Below are 18,274 nucleotides of genomic sequence, written 5' to 3'. Positions count from 1 at the left end.
CAGGGGACATTGTGCAGGTTCAAGATCATCATCTTTTGTCATCAGACGTATGGTTATGTAAGCTGCACTTTCCTCATACGCTCATACACCCTTCTGGAGAGAAAGAGGGGATGGGTGGAAATCTGAAATGCTAAGGATTTTATCTTTACTGGTGGCTAAGGCAGACTAAACATTCTCCTCAGCTTGACTAAACTTTAGATAGGTTTCTTCCTGACTATAGGTCCCTGACCTCCCTCTTCTTAGAGAGTTTATTCTAGAAAACTTTAAATTATACCTTTTTTTCTGTGCCTTCGAGATGTAAATCCTCTCCCAGACTCTTGTTTTACAGACAGTAGTGTATTTCTGAAGGACCTGGAAACCAACTGTTTGAAAAGCAATCATCAAGAACGAAAGGGCCCCTATCTCCCAGTCTTTGTGGCAGTGTGGAATCTAACTTTGGTGATCACCAGTAAGCAGTCACCAATGGCCCAATCACTTTAACCTACCTCCTTCCTAAAGTCCTCCAGTACTTTTCCACTAGTTGGCTGTAGGCTTCAAAACCCTCCTTTTGTTTCAGTGTGGTCGAAGTCAATCTCTCTCTTCCCAACCGCAATCATCTTGAATAAAGTCTTCCTTGACTGTTTAACCCTGTGCAGTGCAATTTTTCTTTGGCAATAGATGCCATTCATCTAAAAAATACTAACAAATCAGACTAAACTTACAGTTTCCTATTTTTTTTTCTTTCCTGTTATCAAAGGGAGTAGTAGCTAGCAAAGGGGATTGGACCATTTATAGAGAAAACATATTTCAGTTTTTTGCACATCCAAGTGTAATACAAATAAAATTTGCAACCTACTGTGAGTGTGATTGGGTCTTTTAGTTTAAGATATCACACTGAGTAGCTAATGTCAGTTCTCTTCCACCTGAAAAGCCTATGAAAATAATAAAAAAGAAGTAAAAAGTTTGCAACCTCTGATACTGAAAACAACTAGAGAGGACTGAGGTAGGTAAACTACTAAGAATGACCCCAATGACCTTTGCCCTTGCATAATTCCCTCTCCTGTGAATATGTCATGTTATATGGTAAAAGAGATAAAGATGTTATATGGTAAAAGAGATAAAGATATAATTAAGGTTGCTGTCAGTTGACTCTGAGTTAATTCAATGGGAGATAATTTGGGTCACCGTGATCTAAACATACAACTCCTTTAAAAGCACAGTTTTCTCTGGCTGTTGGCAGAAAGAGAGATCTGTAACGAAGCATTGTTTTCTCACTGGCATTGAAGATGGAGGAGGCCACCTGAAAGGAAGGCTGGGGATCTCTGGAAGAAAAAAGTAGCATCTGGCTGAGAGCCAGGAGGAAATGGGGGACTTAGACCTACAACAGTAAGGAATGGGATGTTGCTGCAACCTGAATAAAAATGACACCAGAGTCTTCCTTAGAACTTTCAGATAAAAATATCTCCTGGCTGACACTTTGACTTCAGTCCTGTACAATTCCCACCAGAAAACACAGCTGGGCCTGCCTCAACTTCTGACCTACTGAACTGTGACCTAATAATGGGTGTTGTTTTAAGTCACCATTTGTGGTAATTTTTAAAATATCAATAGAAAATGAATATATGGAACCATTGGAAAATGGGTATGGGGCCATTGGCAAATTCCAACAAACTGCTAGAAGAACAAATATAGATGGGAAGTGCTGGCTGACTGTCTCAGGGGGAGCAAGTGAAGTTATGAACATGAAACAGTTTACTCGTTGTTATCTGCCAGCCTTGGGTTGGTCAAGAGAATCACTCTGGCTGGTTCTAAGTATAAAGTAATTTATTATAGGATATGAGTTAGCTTGCAGAATGTTTATTAAGGTCACAGAAATCAAACTTTGATCATATACTAAAGTGAGGCTCTCAGGAAAATTATTCATTCATACTATGAGATTTTTTGCAAGGGAAATATCTCAAGAAGCTGAGAACCAGACATCGATACCTCCACTATTGTTGCAGAAAACCAAAGAACTTCACAACTGTAACTGCTAGTTGGGCTTCATGGTCTCAAGAGCTCCACTTCTGCCTTTCAGGTCTGGGCAGAAGCTAGCAATGTGTTACAACCTAGAGGCCAAAAGAAAACAAATTTGGGAAATATGGAAAGGTGGCTTTCAAAACACTGGACAGGTAACAAAATGGCTAAGAGAGGGAGGTTAAAATAGTTTGGCCAGCCAAAAGGAAAAGTCAGGGAATCAGAAAGAGATTTTTGGTTTTGAAAATGATTGTCAAATAAAAAAAAAATTCCCACCACTGATGGACTTTACCTTCAAGTGGAGAGAGCTTATCAAATGTTAAGTATGATGAATGAATTATAATTATTGCCATACTTAGATGTGTGGTTAATAAATTTCAGAACATTAAAGAGAATGAGAAAACTCATTTACAGAATAAAAAAAATAGGTACGAAGAGACAAAAATTAGATAAGCATCAACTTTTTAAATTTGCATTTATATTTCACTAAGTAGGACTCAAAAAACTTACCTCCCATACGTGATTACTGAGTCTGGGACTAGAGGATATATACCAGAAAAATCAGGGTCATTTTACTTTTATGTTTATTATTCTTTCTTGTTTAATTTTATGTTTAAATTATTCCTATTGGTCAACACCTCTCCTTTTATGATATAACTTCTCTGTTTTCTTTATTCAGTTGATTCATTCCTTGATTGGTTTGAATAATTTCTTGAATACTTTTTGCAGGAAGAGAATGTGAGTTATATACTTTATGTAATCTTGAATAACCTAAATTGTCCTAAAACAGCTTTCACAGGTATATCACAATTTGGCTCACTATAAGATACTTGGATAAAAATCTTTCTCCTCTAACCCTAAAAATATTGCTATATATTTTATAGGTGATCCATGACATAGAAGATGTAACTCTGAGGCCAGCCTAATTTTTAATTCTTTATGTATTAGTAACATTTAAAACAAATCTTTGTAATTAACACTTCCACCAGGATCATTTCATGAGTTTTCCATTTCTATGTGCTCATGAGTTTTCCAGTTATCCTCTTTCCACTGATTTTTAGTTTCATGCTTTTGTGTTCAGAGAAGATACTCGGTATGATTTCAATCTTCTTGAATTTTCTGAGACTTGTTTTGTGGCCTAACATATTCTAGAAACATGGCTTAATATCCTAGAAAACAGGCCTGACATCCTAGGAATGTGAGCTTGAGAAGAATACGTGTTCCGCTGTTGTTGATGGTGTGTTCTGTATGTATCAGTTAGATCCTTTGGTCTACGGTGTTGTTCAAATCTGCTGTTTCCTAACTGGTTCTCTGGATGAGCTGTCCATTGTTGAGACTGGGGTATTAAAGTCCCCAACTACTATTGTATTATTAGCTATTTTTCTTTTTAGCTCTGTCAATTTTGACTTATTCATTTAGGTGTTCTGATGTTGGGGGCATGAATATTGACAGTAGTTACACCTCTTTGATGAACTCACCCACTTATCATTATATAAAGACTTTTCTGTAATTGACTGAAGTCCATTTTATCTGATATAAACATAGTTACCCCTGACTTTTTTTTAATTACTATTTGCCTGAAGTGCGTTTTTCCATCTTTCACTCTCAGTTTATACATCTCTAAGGCTAATGTGAGTTTCTCTTTTATTTTTATTTTTATTTTTTTTAGTAAACACAGGGCTTGAGCTCATGACCCTGACATCAAGACCTGAGCTGAGATCAAGAATCAGATGCTAAACTGAATGAGCCATCCACCCCTAAAGTGAGTTTCATAAAGACAGCATATTGATGGATTTTCTTTTTATCCATTCAGCAGTTCTATATCTTTTATTTGGAAAATCTGATTTGTCTTTAATTATTGATAGGTAAGAACTTACTATTGCCATTTTGTTAATTGTTTTCTGGTTGTTGTATTTTTTTTAAAGATTTTATTTATCTATTTGAGAGAGAAATCACAAGCAGGCAGAGAGACAGGCGCAGAGAGAGAGAGGGAACAGGCTCCCTGCTGAGCAGAGACCCCCCCCCCCCGATGCGGGGCTCCATCCCAGGACCCTGAGATCATGACCCGAGTGGAAGGCAGTGGCTCAACCCACTGAGCCACCCAGGTGCCCTTTTCTGGTTGTTTTGTAGATCTGTTTTTCTCTGTTTCTTATCCTCCTGTGTTTTTGTGTGTGTTTTGGTTTCTTTTGTTATTAGTATACTTCGATTTCCTTATGGTGTTCTTTTGTGTAATAACTACAGGATTTTTTCTTGTGGTTAATAAGACCTACAGAGCATATCTTAAACGTACAGCTGCCTATTTTTAAACTGGTAACTTAACTTCAATAGAATTTGTGAATTTTGTATTTTTACTTCTCCTCCCCCTCACATTTTAGGTTATTGCTGTTACAATTTATATGTTTTTATTGTATTACTAATAACAGATTTTTGTAGTTATGGCTTGTTTTCTTGTTAAACTAGAATTGTAAATGAATTATGCATCAGAATTACCATATTGCAGAATCTAACTATGCTTATATATTTGCTAATAGATTATAGATTTATGCTACCTTTTTGAGTTTTTATGATGTTAATTAGAATTCTTTTACTTATCACTCGAAGAACTGTCTTCAACATTTCTTATAAGGCAGAGTCTGGTGGTAATGAACTCTCTCAGTATTTGTTCAAGCAAGTATTTATCTATCATTTCTGAAGGACAGCTTTCCTAGAGTTAGAATTCTTGGTTGACAGTTATTTTCTTCCAGTATTTTGAATATGTTATTCTATTCTCTCCTGCCCTGAAAATTTTCTGTTGAGGAATCCACTAGTCTTATGAGGGTTTTTCTTGTACAGAGCTTTTCTCTTTCCTCTTGCTGCTCTTAAAATTCTTTCTTTGAATTTTGGCAATGTGATTACAATGTGTCCAAAGTTAGCCCTATCTGATTCAACCTATTTGAGGTCTTTTGGGCCTCAGGGCTGTGGATGTCCATTTCTCTCTCTAGGTTCAAAAAGTTTTCAGCCATTAATGATTTAAATATATCATTTCTGTCCCTTTCCCACTTATCCTGGAATTCCAATCATGCAAATATTGTTTCCTTTCATTGTGTCCCATAATTTCCACAGGGTTTCTTCACTCTTTTTAATCCTTTTTTGCTTCTCTGTGTAATTTCCAATGTCCTGTCCTCCAGATAGTTGATTCTTTCTTCTTTATGTCGAATCTACTTTTTAAATTCTCTATTGAATTCTTCTGTTCCATTATTTTTTTAACTATTTTTCAACTGTAGGACTTGGGGTTTTTTGTTTGTTTGTTTTTTACTTCCTTGCATTTCTCTTTTTGTTCATGCACTGTTTTCCTAAATTCATTCAGTTGTCTGTTTATTTTTATATATACACTGAACTTCTTTAGGAGCCTTATTCTAAATTTTTCTTCTGACAGTTCATAGATTTCCATTTTTTAAGGTCAGTTGTTGGAGCTTTATTCGTTTCCTTTGGTGGTGCCAAACCTGATTTATTTGTGATCCTTGATTCGTCACGTTAGTGTCTGTTGGGCTCTTCTCCCAAACTTCACAGGTTTTGGCAGAGATAGTTCTTCACCAGTCAGTTCAGTTTGGGTTTCCAGGTATGTTTATTGATAACCTCCTTGAGGAGGTAGGGCCTGCTATTATGGATGTCTTGGGGCAAGACAACTGTTGAGCTCGGAGAACATGGATGGGTTGGGTGCGCCACTGGTTGCACAGTTGGAAAGGACTGCTGGCTTGTTTGCCTTCCTAAGTGCGGCTGAAGAATGGGCTCTGGTTGCCTGGGTTCTCTGGTCAGGGTTACTAGATGACCCCGACTGAGGACTGTATTCAGTGGTAGATCTGGCTATGAGTTGTCCTCTCTGCCTGGCAGGCCAGGGCAGTAGGACAGGACCCAAGGCCTGGATAGGTCATTGTTTGTGGGTCCGAATTAGGCCAGAGTATGCACTAAATTCCCTGGTCAGGTGAGGCCACTAGTTCTGCTCTGCACATAGGGAGCCCAGGGGCTGTACATTGTTCAAGCTTCCTGTGTGCTGGGTTCTGTGGTCAGACAGGCTGAAGGCTGTGTTCAGTAATGAGTGGGGCTATTAGTTAGATTTCATGCCCAGGTGCAGTGGGAGAAGCAGTTCTTTTTTTTTTTTTTTTTTTTTTTCCTTAAGATTGTATTTATTTATTTGACAGAGAGACCACAAGCAGGCAGAGACGCAGGCAGAGAGAGAGAGAGGAGGAAGCAGGCTCACCGCTGAGCAGAGAGCTCGATGCGGGGCTAGATCCTAGGACCCTGGGATCATGACCTGAGCCGAATGCAGAGGCTTTAACCCACTGAGCCATCCAGGCGCCCCAAGGGAGAAGCAGTTCTATAGCTACTAAGGCTCTTTGTTGTTTTAACTCTCCTAACCTGCACCACAAATTCTGTGATTGAACAGAGCCATCCTCTTTGTTTTGCAGACTACTGGCTCTGCCTACATGCCTTTCAGCTCCAGGAGTTTTCTCTGGCCTTTCCAGTCAGATGGGAGGGGGAGGAGCTGCTCCAGGCTACTTAATTTCTCAGACAGCCTCTTCTGGTGGGGTGGTAGGGAAGAACCACCCTCAGCCTTGGCCATTAATCAGCCCCTGCCTACGCATAGCATGGAAATGCTCCACACCCAGTACTGGGTGATCAACTCTGCCTGCCTGCCTGTCAGTCTGTCTGCCCGTCTGCCTGCCTACCTGCCTCTTGGCTCAAGCACTGCTGGGCTGCACTGCTTCCAGGAGTTGTCACCAGCCTTTCTGGGTGGGTAGGGCTGGAAGACACTCTCCACTTCGGGTCGGGCTGTGATTCTGCTTCTTGCCTGGGCTCTAGAGTTTGCAAAACTGCCTCTGAATCTGACAGATTAGTGTGCCCAAGCGTGGTTCTGTAGATGAGCGATACCTCTGGTTGGGATCGGTACTTGGGCCATGCAGATGTGAACACCGTGAGCCAAGGTCGCAGACTGGTTGCTGCAAGCCCCTCCCCCTCCTCTGTCACAGGCCGATTCCCATTGGTTGAGCGGATCGCCGGTACTGCCCAGGCGTGAAATCAGAGGAGCAGCTCCCAATGCAGTACACGACGCTAGGGGTTCCTGGGTTCACCCTTCCCAGCAGGGGAGCGGAGGCTTAAGTGGAGCCTGCTCCTGTGGTGCTGTCCTGGCCGGAGGCAGGAGCAGTGATCGACCCGTCGCTGCTTTTCTGATCCCTCTGAAGTAACGTATGTTGGTCTCCGCGGTGCAGGGAGCTTCGGCTTCACCCCTGCGTTCCAGATTCTCTCAGTGCGTCTTGTTTTTGGAGAGTTGTGAGCTTTATTTCTTCTGAGGGTGAGTAAGTCAGGAACAACCTATGTTACCATCTTGGCTTGTGAGAGCTTTTCATATTTTCCCTCGTCATCCTACTGGACTTAAAAATTATGTCATTGGATGTTTATTTCACAATGCTTTAGAATTCTAGTTATTTTGTTATTTCTGCCAATTTTTCATAAAATTTTGTCTCTGCCACGTCTCCTTTGATTGCAGACATCACCCTTTCTTTTTATTTCTTTTTTTTTTAATAAAACCACGAGAGCATGTTTTAGTGAATTTTACCAAGCATTAAAACACATACTGCTATTTATACTTTCTTTTTTATTTTATTTATTTATTTTTTTAAAAGATTTTACTTACTTATTTGACAGAGAGAGAGAGATCACAAGTAGGCAGAGAGGCGGGGGGGGGGGGGGGAAGCAGGCTCCCCGCTGCGCAGAGAACCCCATGCAGGGCTCGATCCCAGGACCCTGAGATCATGACTGAGCTGAAGGCAGAGGCTTTAACCCACTGAGCCTCCCAGATGCCCCTATACCTTTTTTAAATGCGTGTTTTCTGCCTACCTCTTGAAAGGTGTGCCTTTTTTTATTGTTCTTACAGAATCTTTTCTAAGTTGACTTCTTTTTGTTCATCCTTGATAGAGGTAATTTCTTATAGTCTTAGCATTGGCCTGGAGCAGGGGGCACAGATGGAGTCTTGTTTTGCTTCAATATCTACTTGGATTTGCTAGGGTCCTCCTGTTAACATTTTGGGCCAGTGAGACGGCCTGTGGTGCATTGATCTGGGAATTGCTAAGGAAACAGCTAAGACTGTGGTCAGTACCACTGGGCACTTCTCTCTGTGAGGTTTGTTTTTTTTGTTTTTCCCCTTGTGTTTCCTGAAACAATTTGTAGAAGCTTTACGCAGTATGGCCCAAGCTTCTTTCTAAGTTTGTTCCCCATGGCATCAAAGAACCTTGATATTAAAGGAAGAAACTCCATTTAAATGCCTTTAGGAATTCATTTTGTGAGCTTTGTTTCTGGTCTCCTGAAACAGCTGGTCTTGAAATCATTTTGTTCTCCCTACTGTTGCTACAGCTCACAAAGTTAGGGTTAGAGCCATTGATTTTTACAGCTAGTTCTTTGGTTAGCAGTATAGTCTACATGGTGTATCTCCTTGGTTCCTCTGGTACAGTTCTCTGCAAATAGTGCAGATCAGTGTTCCAGATTTTCTTTTACTGTTCTGCATTTTTTTAATCTTTAGTTATAAAGGAGTCCAAAAGTGTCAGATACCTTTGTTTTAGTTGCTAACTGCATCTGGCAGTGAATCTAAGGACAGGTTCTCAGAACACTAAGAAGGAATACTTTTTAAAGGCACACGTGTGGACAGGTGTCACCTTGAGCTGTGTCCTTCTGGAGGGCTTGATGCATTAGAGAGGCAGACTGGCTCCTTATAAGAAGGAACACTGGACAATTCCAGCTGTCCAAAAATGAAGTGGGTCTTTTATTATGTTTGAAGATTCCCATCACAGAAAACAATTAAAGGCATACTGAATTGGCATATTCTGGGAATACTGCGGGAGGTTTTCTTGCAGAAGTGAAAGATTATCCTAAAGATCCTATAAGGGACATTTTTGCTTTCTTAGAGTCTATAATTATCAGATGAATGTTGTCTTAAAGCTTATTTGAACTAGTTTCTTCTCACTGTTCACTTGCTTGTAGAAGCCATGTCTAACTTAAGATTTATTATACAATTTTCAGTGGCATTCATTAATCTTTCCTATAAATATGAGAATGGAAATATTACCTTAGTTGTCATTCTAAAAGAAAACCAACATGAAAACATTTTGAGAGCTCTCTAAACATATACATAACTTTGAATATTTGATGTATAAATATAAGTAACTAATTCATGGGAGAATATTTTTGGGAACCTCATGGGCTGTAATATTACCAGGTTAAATATTTGACATTAGGGTCTATGTAAAAAAAAAATTAATATTTTAAGAGTGTCTTTTTTGTCTTGTTTCATTCTTGACTGGGAAAATACATTTAGTCTGTATCTTTTCTTTACCCTCCAGATGGTACTTTTTGTGATGTCATTTTGGCACTATTCTTAACTGTATAACAGGAACTGAATTCAACTGATCTATAATTTGAATATATTATTGGAAATTGCCTTTGTAACAAATGAAAATAGTTAACATTCTTAGAGTAAAGCTATAAGAATATTATAAATAGAAAAATATTACATTTCTAAGCAGAATGAATGAAAATGTGGTGTGTGTGTGTGTGTGTGTGTGTGTGTGTTTTCATAGTCAGGAAAAAAAAAAAAAAAAGGTACTTTGACCTAACCCATGTGGAAAATCTCAGTGTGAGATGGTGCCCTGCAGCAAACAGTCATGTGAATACTGTCCCCTCTTTTGATGCCCAAAAGTAGTTTCCTGAACTTCACTGTATAGTTTTAGATATCTTTAGGCAATATTGGCATAAGTAAGTCAGGCAAAAAAAAAAAAAAAAAAGGGAAGGGTTTACTGCACATCCATGTCTGGCCCCCATTGATTCTCCTCTTTAGAGTATCCAGTGAATGGAGGGCAGCATGCATCACTGTACCCTGTTTAGAGCTCTCTGGACAGAAGTGGACAGTGCATTCAACAAGGGTGCATAGACAAGTCTGAATTAGTGGCCTGACTCATGAAGACGATCTAGGCTTTCCTCTTTTGAAACTGAGCTAATACTCAAAGGGAAGCTTCTAGAGATGATTGGAATAAGCAGATCTGTAAGATGTTGCATAGTCACACTAATGGCACAGTGCTAGAGGAAAGCTCTGTGGACTCCTGATGCCACAGTCTTGGGAGCTACTATATCTAAACTACTTTACAGCCCTAACCTCACAGAAGACCATCTCTATTACAGTCCCTCCTTCCAAATTATTGTCATTCCCCACTCACTCATGTCAAAGTAGTTAAACAAGGAGACCATTAACCAAATCAAAACCTAAGGCAGAGTCAGTGCACTCAAATCCAAGAAAAAAGAAAACTCTAGACCAACCAACCACTGCTAACAAAGCTTTCCCAAATAAGGTAATTACTTAAGCTATAGCCAATCAAATAATTTCCTTGCTTTGCTGTGTCTTCTCTGTAAAATCTTTTCTCCTAGCTCCCATAGGCAGAGCACTCCTAAGCACCTCTGGTTTGGTGCTGCCAGATTCAAATCAATGTATACTCGAATAAACTCTTGAAATTTTTGATGTGCCTCACTTTACTTTATAAAACTCACTACAATAAATCCTTTTGCTTGAATTAGCCTCAGTGAGTCTCTGCCTTTTTTTTTTTTTTTTGTGACCAGATGAATAACTAAAAGGAGGTTCTGCATTAACTTTATGTTTGAGGAAATTAAAAAAAAAAATGATGGGTCTCACTTATGGAATCAAAATGTCTTAGAAATCAGTGGGATTTGGATGATAATGGGAAGACCCAAAAACAAGTCTCAACCTGCTGGGATAGGTAACACAGAGGAAAGACTAGGTTGGGCAAGAATATTTTGAGTCTAGGTTTAAATGTGTTAAGACTGTGATGCCTGTTGGACTTTTAATAGAGATACATACTTAATAGCAGGATATATTGGTCTGGACTTGTCCTAATGCAATGTCCTCCCCCCGCCCTTTCATAGCCTTAGTTGCTATGAAATTTCTTTTATATTGAATTATTTATAATTAAGAATTTTGATAATGGTTTAATTGGCAAATTGACATACTAAGAGACATCAAACTAATAGAACATCATCCTATTAATAATTAGTTTAAGTCTTTTAAAATAATTTCATTATTGTTATTTTTGCCTTCTGCACTTTGATCATAGAATTGCAATTCATACAATTTGAATATTTCATTCAATTGATAGTATGTTTCTTACTTTAATAAAGTACGGTGCTTTTTTTACACAGCAGTCTTTTGTGCATTTTTTAAAATTTAGTATAAGCTAGCTGTTAAAAGGCTGAGAAATTATGAGCTAGCAATAAAATTGTGTTTCTGGAGGCACAAACTTGAGGAATCAAATATAAACTTATAACATCTCCATGATAATTTGGTGATGGAGGTGGATGGTTGGACTTTAGATAACATTTTTGGTTCTGTTGCATTAAAACACTTATAAGCCCATATCTGTATTATATTTGGGCTTTTCTTCTTAGTGACCTAAGTGGTAAAGAAAATGTCTTAACTGTATAGAGATACGAGTTTGCTGCTTGGTGAATTAAAGATACAAATAGAATTACCTTCCCAAACTCCACTGGGCTATATTGTAAGGGAACATTTTAAAAGGCATGAATTCACAAATACAAAAGATGAAAGTAGAGACAACAACATAATTTTGGAAAATGAAATGACCAATGAGTGGCAGACATTGTAGCAAACTGGTAAAACCTGTATACTGAGCTTGGGTAGTAAAAGGTGAGAATTAGTCCAGTTTACCTTGAGGAATTGCAAAAGAGACTGAGAATTTATGGGCTCAACTACTTCTGGAGTTGGAAGGTGCAATGGGATGTTACTCTAAAAATTAAAAAAAAAAAAATTTATTGAACCTTCCAAGAAGGGAGTTATATCCCCAGTTCTACTTCCTCTTTTTGAACACTCAGATAGCTGCCTCCATCCAGGTAAACCAGCAGAAATTTAGTCTCCGGAGGAGGTGACACAGAAGGCTCTACACTGGGGAAACTTGTGGATAATCAAGGATGTTTACATCATACTGAAAACAGGTATTAAGTGAACATATGCATATTAGAGACTGAGTCCCAGTGCTTTACTCTATCCACAACTAGATCACTGGTTGTCAAGCATTTACTTTTGAAGAAGGAAAAAAGAATGAATCTTCTCTAGGGAATCTGCCCAGCCCTAGATGAAAGATCTAAATACAATGCAATGCAATGCAATACAATATATATACAATGCAATACAATACAATACAAATACAATACAGTACAATACAGATACAAAACAATGCAATACAGATACAATACAATACAGACACAATATAATACAGATACAATACAATACAATACAGATACAGATACAACACAATACAATACAATACAGATACAATGCAATACAATACAATACAAATACAGATACAATACAATACAGATACGATACAATACAATACAATGCAGATACAATACAGATACAACACAATACAATACAATACAGATACAATGCAATATAATACAATATGGATACAATACAGATACAACACAATACAATACAGATACAATGTGATACAATGCAATACAATACAATACAATACAGATACAGATACAATGCAATGCAATACAATGCAATACAATACAGATACAGATACAACGTGATACAATGCAATGCAATACAATACAGATACGATACAATGCAATACAATACAATGCAATGCAATGCAATACGGTCTTCCCCATGACAATGACAAGACCTGGCAAGATCACTTGTAGTGACAGAGTCAATGAACCCCACCTGCATACTCAGAGTTTTGAACTAGGGTTTTCCATCACCCACTCTTAATGAACTGGTAAATATGAACACAAAATAGGGAACCTAAGGGAGGCCTTTAACATAAAAACAGAAATCAAATCGCCAAAAGCAAAAAAATTTGAGGGAGAAACAGAGACTCTGCAGGGGCAAGAAAACATAAAACATTTTGCATAACCTTTTTAGAGAGTTAAGGCTATCAAAATAATAAAAAAAGAAAAAAGCTATAATAAAGAAAGAGAGGGAGAAAAAGAGCTTTTAGTAATTTTAAATAAGACAGAAAAAACTCAAGAGGATTGTAACAGCAGAAGTCTCTCCCCAAATGAAACAAACATGGTAAAAACAACAAAAAACAAAAAACAAAACCCAAGTCACCACTACCACTATCAAGAAACAAAGAGGTTGAGTTTAAGTGACTTCATAATACTTTATGACACAGTAGAAGAGGCCTAAATTCTAATTAATAGAAGTTCCAGAAATAGATCAAAGAAAGGGGAAGAAAATATTAAAGAAATAATTCCAAAAAAATTTTCTGGAACTGAAAGGCATGAGTTAACCAACTGGGAAGGGCTCATCAAACGTAACCCATCTGCTGAGGTAGTTATGGTTGGGCATTGAGCCATTCCGAGGGGGCACCCTCTGTGCATAGGTGGAGATGTGCAAACCACATCTTTGTGCCTTTACGTGGTGTTCCTGAGTGCCTAGCTCCACGCACACAAATGTGAAATTTCATTATCACTGGGACAGAAGAAGTTTCTATATTGTGTGTGTGTACGGGGGGGGGGGGAGTGTGATGGGGAGAGAGAGACAGAGACAGAGACAATAAAGGATCTGGAATCAGAATTGCTTTTTATTTCTCATCAGCACTGAAGCTCAAAGGCATGGCGCAATGTGTTCAAGTTTCTAGCAACAGCGATACCCAACCCGGAGTTCCGGGCCTCGCCGAGGTTAGTATGCAGGTCGGATAAAACATTTCCAGATATGCAAGGTTTTAAAGTCTTTACTTTCCACCAAATCTGCCCTCCTCGGGGAGCTGCCGGAGTATGGGCTCTGCCAAGCCACAGGAGAAAGCGGAGACGCAGGCTCCGGGCAGGAGGGGCGGGAGGGATCTTCAGGGCAACACGGAGGAGACGCCGTCCAGACCCGAGCCGTTCAAACAACGCAGCTTTTGTTTCTTCGAGAAAATGAAATCAGTAGAATGAATATGTGACGTGCGCGAAAGTTTTAAGACATTTTAGCGGGATTTGCGCGAGTCACCTGGAAGTGAAGGAAGCCCAAGGCACAGAGGTTCAGCGATAATCCGTAGGAGACGTCACGCCACCGCCTCAGCTCGTCGCGGGCGCAGGCTCGGTGGCCCCTGGGCACTTCGTCCTCACGCGCATCCACCGCGCCGCACCTCGGCCAAAGCCGCTCAGCCTCAGGCTGGTCTGCTCCTGGCAGGGTCCTTGGGGCGGAGCATCCTGGCTGCCCCGCAGCTGAGGCGCGTTTCTGGCACGTGGGGTTTTCGATGTTGACCCAGTGAAGCCCAGGCAGGGCGTTACAACGAGGGCTTGGAAATGCTGGGACTTCATCCCCGGGAGACGGCGGGGAAGCCGGAACTGGGCAATGCGTTGCCTCCGCGCCCCCATCCCCCCCTGAAGCCGATCTGACGCGGGTCCTGCAGTGGCAGCCGCCGCCGCACCTGACACGGCGGGGGTCGGACGCGCTTGCCTCGTCCCTCTCGTTTGCTGCCGCTGCCTTCCCGCCTCTCCCTCCCTGCCTTTATCCCCGCGTCCCTAGGCTTTCGCCCCCAGTGAAACGCGGGCGTACAGTTTTACCTCGGGTGCTGTTTCCTAGGGAAGCCAGGCTGGGCCAAGCAGATGCTTTCTCAATAGCTATCAGTTCTAGGAATGAAAACATTCGGCAGAAATTTGAAATTTAATCATAGCTTGACTCTGATAGGTGTTTACGTATTGATGATATTTTAGCGCACTGAGCAGCGACCTGAGCGAAAGCAAGGCGGAGCTGGTTGGGGAGCATGAGAGAGCGGGACGGTGGACCTGAGCGGTGAGGCAGGCGCGAGAAAACGTTAGACCCTTAACTTCCACAGTGGGGAGCAAGTGGAAAATTAAGAAGTTGTTTGAAAATTAAAAGTAATAATAATTTAAAAAACAGACACATAAAGTCAACCAAGACACTTTCAACTCTTTGCTGCTGGGGCAGGAGAACATGGTAGAGGGTCCCGGGACCATTTTTGTCGTAACAAGCGTTGATTCTTTGAACTGTGCTGGTGCGAAACTCTGCGGAGGACGGAGCGCTTCCGCGGCAACCAAGTCCTACGAACACGATGTGGCTGAGATCGAGAAACTCAATAAACTGAAATTGAAGACAGAAATGCCTTCAAGGAGACGACTGAACCCAAGAAGCAAGGGGACAAATCGCGAGGACGGCGGGGCCACCGTTAAGTGCTGTACCTCCCACGAGCGCCGCCTTCTTATCTCACTCCTCTGTGCTCTTGACTCGTAGGACCCACAGAGCTACGCCAACTTTAAATGACTGCGGCCCCTTTTCCCATCAAAGAATCTGATCCACTGACCATGAACACTGAGCCTCCTCTCCCGTCTGCCTGTCTGGCTGGCGGAGAAGGAAAAGAGCTTGTGGTGGAGGGAGAAGCTGGTGGGGATGACCAGAAAACCAAACTGGTCCAAGGAGTCAGGCAGACTGTACAATGCAGTTCAAGCCGAGTGCCACTTTTTTCTTCAAATGATTTTAATTATTGGAATGCACAAATTTTAAATATGCAAATAAAAATTTCAAATGTGCTTGGTATGTAAGAAAAAAAAATTTCGATCAAAATAAAATAAACTCCCTGGCTACTTTTAAATAATCTAGTTTTCATCGAATTTGGTGAAGTTTTATTACTTGAGATCTAACAACATCCAATTGCTTTCAAGTAACTTCTAAGCAAATTGGCCCCAAAGCTTTATCGTCTTTTGTCACATATTTAGAATATGTGTCTCCTGCTATTTGTATCACTCATTCTATAGGTTAATCTAAGTGTAAGAAGCGAGAATGAAGATCTTCGCAGCATGGGGTCACGTCTTCATTCCACTAGGTGTCAGCGTAACCCTGTGAATTTGAATGTTATGGGCAACAAGGATTAAATCCTCGATTGTTCAAACATATTTTTATTTATCTTTCCAAGGACGATGATGTGACACTTAGATTTAATAATGTAATCTCTTTTGTATTATAAGAATTACTGTCTACCCGAATGTTCGTTTTTATTGTACCTACTCAAATTAATGTCAGCTGCTTAAATTAGTTAAGCTTTGGTGGTAATCAACATCAAGAGAATAGAAAAAGAAAACAATCAACTGTACACAGCAATGACAGCAATGAGGATGCTTCCTGCATCATATTTTGGGTTTTCAGTCAGTGGCTTTTTTCTTCAGTAAGTTATGAAAGACATTTGGCTGACAGAAAGATCAAAAGTATAACATGTCCCCCTTGTGTTATCTAGTTCATAAATATACTTTAAAGGATATGAGCAATAATTGACTAGCTTAGTACCATGTTGACAGATAAGTTTTCCCATTAAGAGAACGTGTTGGGTGATTCGTAAGTTAGATATTATTAATATATTTCTCCCTCTCTGACTACCCAGTGGAGCATTAGAGGCTTTGACTTTGTGTTGACCTTGATTCATTAGAACACAAGCTTCATCTTCTAGTAAATAGGGAAAACATAAATATTCATGAAAGTTATTTCATTTGAGTTCTATTTTCCTTAGTATGCAAAATTTTTTTGCTTAATAAAACAACATTTTACTTTTTTTTTTTTTAATATGCTCCATGCTGAGATCAAGAATCTCATGCTCTAGTGGCTAAGCCAGCCGGGTGTCCCACAACTGTTAACATTATTTTAAAAAAAGATTTATTTATTTTATAGAGAGTGAGAGTGAGCCCATGCGAGACAGCACGAGAGTTTGGGGGACGGGGCAGCAGGAGACCTAATCCGACAGATTAGTCACTGAGTGCAGAGCCCAACCCAATGGGGGGGGGCTCCATTTCATGACCCTGAGCTGAAACCAACAGTCCCACACTTAACTGACTGCACCATCCAGGCACCCCACAAACGTTAACATTTTAAAGGAAGAAGTGACATGTTGAAGTATTTTTCAAATAACAGTACATAAAAATGCATTAAAGTGTGCTATTGTGGGTATTTTGTAATGTGGTCAATATTTTATTAAGTTTTTAGCCAAAGGCAATAGTGAGATATTCATTGGCAATATATACTGACTTTAATGAAGTATTATAAGTCTTTCACTAATTAAGTAATTTTCAGTTATAATCTTGAAATTCTTCTTCAAAAATTTTCCTCAGAACTCACAGGAAATTTCACTCCTTCTTGCTATTTATTTAAATTTAAAAATTTTTATTTAATTTAATCTAATCTAATTAAATTATTATTAATAATAAATAATTAAATTACTTAAATTTATTTAAATTAAAATTATTTGTTTATTTAAATTTCAGTTAGTTACCATACAATGTAACATTGGTTTTCAGGTATGGAATTTAGTGATTCATTACTTACATACAACACCCAGCGCTTATCACAAGTGCCATCTTAATACCTACCACCTATTTAACCCATCCCCCACCCTCCACCTCTCCAGCAACCTTCAGTTTGTTCTCTATAGTTAAGAGTCTGTTTTATGGTTTCCCTCTTTTTCCCCATGATGTTCATCCATTTCAGTTCTTAAGTTCCACATATAAGTGAAATCATATGGTATTTGTCTTTCTCTGGCTGACTTATTTCACTTAACGTAATACTCTCTGGCTCCATCCACATTGTTGCAAATGGCAAGATTTCTTTCTTTTGATGGCCGAGTAATGTTTCATTGTATATATATATATACACACCCCACTTCTTTATCCATCCATTAGCTGATGGACATTTGGGCTCGTTCTATAGTTTGGCTACTGTTGATAATGCTGCTACAAACTTTGGGGTGCCTGTATCCTTCCAAATCAGTAAATACTTAGTAGTACAATTGCTGGATTGCTGGGTAGCTCTATTTTTAACTTTCGGAGGAAACTCCACACTGGTTCCAGAGAGGATGCACCAGCTTGCATTCTAAAAACAGTGTCAGACAGTTCTCTTTCCTCTGCATCCTCAACAACAGCTGTTGTCTCCTGTGTTGTTAACTTTAGCCATTCTGGCAGCTGTGCGGGGACATCTCGTTGTAGTTTTGATTCGCGTCTACCCGATGACGAGTGGTGTTGAGCACCTCTTCACGGATTTGTTAGCTATTTGGGTGTCTTCTTGGGCAACATGTCAATTCACATCTTCTGCCCATTTTTTAATGGGTTGCTTTTTGGGTGTTGAGTTGTACAAGTTCTTTTTAGGATTTTAATCCTTTATCAGATATGTCATTTGCAAATATCTTCTCCCATTCTGTAGGTTGCCTTTTAGTTTTGTTGACTGTTT

The sequence above is a fragment of the Lontra canadensis genome, unplaced genomic scaffold (genome assembly GCF_010015895.1).
Source record: "Lontra canadensis isolate GAN:19392208 unplaced genomic scaffold, GSC_riverotter_1.0 scaffold18, whole genome shotgun sequence".
Classification (NCBI taxonomy): domain Eukaryota; kingdom Metazoa; phylum Chordata; class Mammalia; order Carnivora; family Mustelidae; genus Lontra; species Lontra canadensis.
Note: the sequence above shows the minus strand (reverse complement) of the source record.